Here is a 6000-nt window from a genome sequence, read left to right on the forward strand (position 1 = left end):
ACAAGACCACAACGCGTCGCATCAGAGCTTGTAGACCGACTATTTCCACTATTTTGTTACTCTTCTTTAGTATAAAGTATAAAATATAGTGTTATTTTGATCATTGGTATATTGACCATTGTCAGTCATTTCTTTGTGTCTTTAAGTCTGCCCTGTGTAACTTTTGTTTACTAGGCCTAAAAGCCACACAATTAAATCGTTAATTCGCAATTATTTGTATGACAATTAATCGTCAAGTGAAATGTCATAACCGTGACGGCCCTATATTGTGTCAAATAGTCCACCTGTCCCTATGGTGTCATCTGCAACCCTCTCTCAAGTCTGGACACCTCACACTAGAAGAACTTGCTTTATGCTGTCTTTATGGGATGGGGCTCCTTTCCTGTTGTAATGCTTAAGAACTTCAAAGAGTTGAGCCCTCTGGATGTAAAGAGTCATCACAAAGGCCAAGTTGATGGAGATTCACTTTCAAAGCATACATGGCCCCTCGCTGAAGAGCCATAGTTTCTAACAAATTTCTATAGAATTATCACCGAGAGGACACACACGCACGCACACACACACACACACACATACAAATGCACCAGAAATAGCCAATCTACAAGCTCACAATGCGTTGCAGTGCGAGTAGAAATGTGGGCTCGTGTGAAATCGATATGCAATGTCTAATCCTATAACCCAACCTGAATCTTATACTGTATAAGCCTAACTTACAGAAAGAAAACAGTTTCACCATAAAAACAACCATTTCTCTCTTTTTAGGACCAGAGACATTGTGTCCTCACAATTCTAAATGTATACTATGCTTGTGGGGGTGATTTGTCCCTCACAAGTATAGTATTACAAGCACCAGTGGTGTAAAGTACATTTACTCAAGTACTGTACTTAAGTATAATTTTGAGGTATACTTTACAGGAGTATTTCCAATTTTCAGTACTTTTACTTCTACTCCACTACATCTCAAAGGAAAATATTGTACTTTTACTCTACAACAAGTATTTGAAAACTTTACTTACTAGTTACTTTGTAGATTTAGATTATTATTATAAAACATACAAAACCCACTTCAGCCCTATATACAGTACATTTCGGCCATTTGAAAATAGCCGATCTACAAGCTCACAATGTGTTGCGATGCGATGCATTGTGAGATCTTAGATCTGCTATTTGTATACATTGTATACATTTGAAAACTTGTGAAATGGGACATTCTGCATAATGAGTAATTTTACTTTTGGAATACTTTATAAGTACATTTTGATACCAATACTTTTGTACTTTTACTCAAGTAAATTTAGAATTCCGGGACTTTTACTTGTAACAGAGTATTTCTACATTGCAGTATTGATACTTTTACTTAAGTAAGAAGTGTGGGAACTTTTTCCATGCACTGACAAGCACACACACGCACACACACACACACACACACACGTGCGCGAGAGTGCGTGCACACACACTCGTTCATCACGAGCGCACGCACACATATCATGAACATGCACACTGGTGCTAACATAGGGAAAGCTGTAATTCAGCTTCAAAGGGAAACCTGAGAGGGGTCATGAATAATCACAGACGTCGTTGTCTGCAGGGAAAACAGCAGTGCCCATCTGCCCAACATACACAAGACCAGAGTTTATATGGTAGAGGCTGTTTCTGGCAACGCTGCAGGCCTTGTTTGGATGGCGCATGCTTGCGTGAGTTTGAGGGATATATTCAATTAGACAATCCCCCGTTTAACAAGTTTCAACCACATTTTTTGGCTTGTCATTATGGGAGAAAGTTTCCCCCCAAACTGAAAAAGCTGTAAAAGCTGACAGATTATAGATCGGCTTTCATTGTAGTTTTTTTGTAATCATTTTATCACTTCCAATTTCACTCGTTTAGTCTGTATCGTGTATTAGTTATCTCTCCTGATTGGAAGAAAACGGTTTCCCAACCTGAAATTTTAAGTTGTTTATTAATGAGCTGGAGAGACTAGGAGACCCCTATTACTCAACAAACAGCAATGATTGCAATGGGAATACATAGAGCTATTTAACTTTCTTGACCACAATGTTAAAGTTTAGATATGTTAGGTTAGTTAGACAGATGCTAGGTTAATTGTTTGCCTGGTATCCTATAGTGTCAACGTACAGATTGTTATTTTGATAGCATATCGTTTAGACTGATGCTTAGTTTACTCGTGATCCTATTTTACTGAGGCACTACACTGTCTCTCTGCATTTGATGTACAGTATGTGTTTACCTTGCTTTTTGTAAGTCGCTCTGGATAAGAGCGTCTGCTAAATGCTTAAATTGTATTTTAACAAAAATATCACTTACAGCACCATAACCCATTAAAACTGGGAAAGCATCTGTGTCATTTTAGATTTTAGCTATATATATAGCACATTGGTTGGCTATTCAAAAATAGTAGATATCCAAGCTCATAGCAGGTCACTTTGTGCCAGGCTATGAGCTTGTAGATCTGCCATTTTTGAAAGATCATGCAAATATGTGCAAATCTTTGACTATGTATATTTTTTAAAGCGAACATTTTTAACTCAAATCTTTGCTTCTGGGGGTCCCTGGAGCTGAATATTACGAGATGGAGGTCGGCGGCCAAATACATTTGTATTTACATTAATTTTGACACGAAAACGTTTGCTAACCACTGATATAGCAACATAGGTTTTTCAGAAAACTTAGGATTTAGAAGACATTTGTAGAATCGGCCTCAACTCTTATGGGTTAATTTCATTTGAAATGAAACGAATGGACACGTATAAGGGTCAGGATATAACAACACTCTGCTGTGCACGTGCTGTTTATTCGTGTATAGGCTACAGTATGTGTCTTTTGAACGTCGTGCTCCTGTGTGGACAGACTGCTCCCTCTCTCCCTGTCTCTCCCTGTCTTTCCCCACTTCCTCTGTTGACATAGACCAACACTGGGGCGATGAAAACACACAGCGTCAGTCTCTCTGTCCGTCCAGGACACGCTACTGGCAACGACAGTGATGCTCATAAACAATCTAGAGCATTCTCTCTCTCTCTCTCTCTCTCTCTCTCTCTCAGTCCAGCGCACATTTTCTCCCAAGAGGGGCTTCGCTTGCTGGCCTCCACTCAAAGTTTTGATAAGTTTGTTTATCCAACACAGATGTGGACAACACCACGGAAACAGACAATTCACAGATGCGTGTCAGTGTGTGACAGAAGGGAGAGAGAGAGAGAGAGAGAGAGAGAGAGAGAGAGAGAGAGAGAGAGAGAGAGAGAGAGAGAGAGAGAGAGAGAGAGAGAGAGAGAGAGGGAGAGAGATATAGATAGATAGGTAGATACTGTAGATACTGTAGATACTGTAGATACTGTAGATAGATAGATAGATAGATAGATAGATAGATAGATAGATAGATAGATAGATAGATAGATAGATAGATAGATAGATAGATTGATAGAGACACAGAGAGAGAGAGAGAGAGAGAGAGAGAGAGAGAGAGAGAGAGAGAGAGAGAGAGAGAGAGTTTTGAGAGAGCTACAGGCAAAGGGAGAGTGAAATCGAGGGAGAAATCGAGGGACACAGAGAGAGAGAGAGAGAGAGAGAGAGAGAGAGAGAGAGAGAGAGAGAGAGAGGAGACACAGTTAGAGAGAGACACACAGCAGGAGAGAGAGAACACATGCAAGAGTTTTAAGTCTGCCAGACTTAGGATAAACAAAACAAAACTGCGAGTCTGCGACAACAACATTGGTTGAGTTTTGTCAACTAGAAATGATAGCTTCACCCTGCACTGTCTGTTCACCATCAGCATCTATCTCCCCCGCTACCCCCAGTACATCATGTAGATCAAAGTATACACAATAGTCTTTGTGTGGTTTTACCATTAGTGCACCTGTAAGAAAACTATTTAAGCCTTTGGCGTAGTAGTTTATGTGTTTGCGTTGTTTGTGGATAAATGTTGACGGTGGTGGCATTCCTATCCTGACAGAAGCCCGCCAGGAATTCTCTGGTAGGAGTGGCAGGCATGAGGTCTGTCTTTAGCACAACACAGTACACACACACACACGCGCACACGCACACACACACACACACACACACACACACACACACACACACACACACACACACACACACACACACACACATAAATACACACACCATGTCAAACATAATGCACATAATATACACATATACACATAATACACCACAAGACCCGCCCTGACATAAGGATAAACTTGCCGACACACTTCATGTTTTGGACGCTGGAGCTCGTTAACGTTTCGAAAAGACGCTCAGAGGGTTGTGTAACATGAGCAGAGAGAGAGAGAGAGAGAGAGAGAGAGAGAGAGAGAGAGAGAGAGAGAGAGAGAGAGAGAGACGGTAACCTGATGTCCCAAGAGTTTTCTGAACAGCGAACTTGTTCCCATTGAAGTTTAGAGAAACCCCTTTTCACCCCCCTGACCCCCCCCCTCCCTCATCTTTACCTTCCCCCCTCTCTCCCTATACAGTTCACATCTCCAGTTCGTTGACCACTGTTATCAGATTGGTGGAAACCAGGAAAGAAGAAAACATAACAGAGCCCATATGAGCTCCTTTACATTCATCACTGAGCTGATCCGGTGTGACATGTTGCGGTTGTCTCATGGAATTTTGTGTCCCCTCAAGGGGACCCGCTGGGCCGCTTGCTGGCGACTTCAATTGCAATTCAGAAGCTCCACTTTCACTTAATGACAGGTATGAAGACAACTTTCGGAGTGACACATCTGACTCTCTGTTCCACACCACACCACCCACCCACACACCCACCCACCCACACACACACACACACACACACACACACACACACACACACACACACACACACACACACACACACACACACACACGCATGCACGACCGCGCGAACACACACACACCACCACAGCCCCACACCCCCCCCCCACACACACACACACACACACACACACACACACACACACACACACACACAGTTTGTACACACAGTTTGTACACACAGTTTGTACACACAAACACTCATGTACGCACTCTCACACACACACACACACACACACACACACACACACACACACACACACACACACACACACACACACACACACACACACACACACACACACACACACACACACACAGTAATTTTACTTAACTGCAAATCAAACAGCAACAGAACTCACCACCCTATAAGGGCTCCCTCTTCCAGCTCCCTGGTTTAAGTGAAAAGTTCCACAGAAAGTCTTGTCAACATGTATATTCCAACACCTCACACAACACTCTCCAAAGGGGTCCCAAGCCAGCAGAATTATCCCAAAGTGCAAATCCCTGCGCTCCTGCTTGTTAAAGCTGTGAATCCAGGTCTCGGGCCATCCACTTCTGTCTGTCTGTCTCCCACCCACACTCTTTGGGAAATGGATTGTTCTGAAAGTTTAGTGAGAGAAGTCCCAAAGCCTGCTCCCACCCTCCTGTGTGGCTCGCCTGCAGGTCCTAGTGCCTACCCACTTCTTCCACGCCCCTCTCACCACACGTGCGTGCGGCTTGCTCACTAGTCGTACCTTGCTGCTGTTAGTCATTACACCGCCTGCCCGTCCTTACATATTCCTCCAGAGAGGCAGAAGGTGATTGATGGACTCGCTACACTTTGACCCGGTGGATGAGTCAACTTCTTTCTCCACCAGTGTGGGGATCAGACTTTTTTTAATATAGCGGCGTCACGTAACGTCACGTCAGACCTTGGGTCTGAACAGCGAAAGCTCGCTGTGAATACCTGAGTCACTTCTAGCCTGGACCTACACGTATACCCATGAAAGGCTTGGGGTACGTGTTGGTCAAACTATTGTGTGACCATGCGTGCTGGCACATTTCACTGTGTATTCTTTGCTATCGTGTTTTGTCGTATGACTTGTTGTGAAGTGTACAGAGACCCCTTGGGGTGATGTTGCACTATAAATAAATAAAAAACTGAAACTGAAACTGAATCTTACGTCGCGGCGCATTGTGACTACATTGTGA

General features: G+C 43.0%; 1 protein-coding gene across 2 annotated transcripts in view; it reads right to left on the reverse strand.

The window, feature by feature from the left end:
* Window positions 1–5278, reverse strand: part of ngfa (nerve growth factor a (beta polypeptide)) — a 38369-nt gene extending 33091 nt beyond the window's left edge. Inside the window, exon 1 of one of the 2 annotated variants that reach the window (XM_084069406.1) lies at window positions 5142–5278. The gene's annotated coding sequence lies outside the window, so the exon portion shown is untranslated. The remainder of the gene's footprint in view (window positions 1–5141) is intronic. The other variant, XM_084069407.1, reaches the window with a different exon arrangement.
* Window positions 5279–6000: the final 722 nt, after the last annotated feature.

This window comes from Gymnoscopelus microlampas, assembly GCF_963454915.1.
Source record: "Gymnoscopelus microlampas genome assembly, chromosome: 10".
Lineage (NCBI taxonomy): Eukaryota > Metazoa > Chordata > Actinopteri > Myctophiformes > Myctophidae > Gymnoscopelus > Gymnoscopelus microlampas.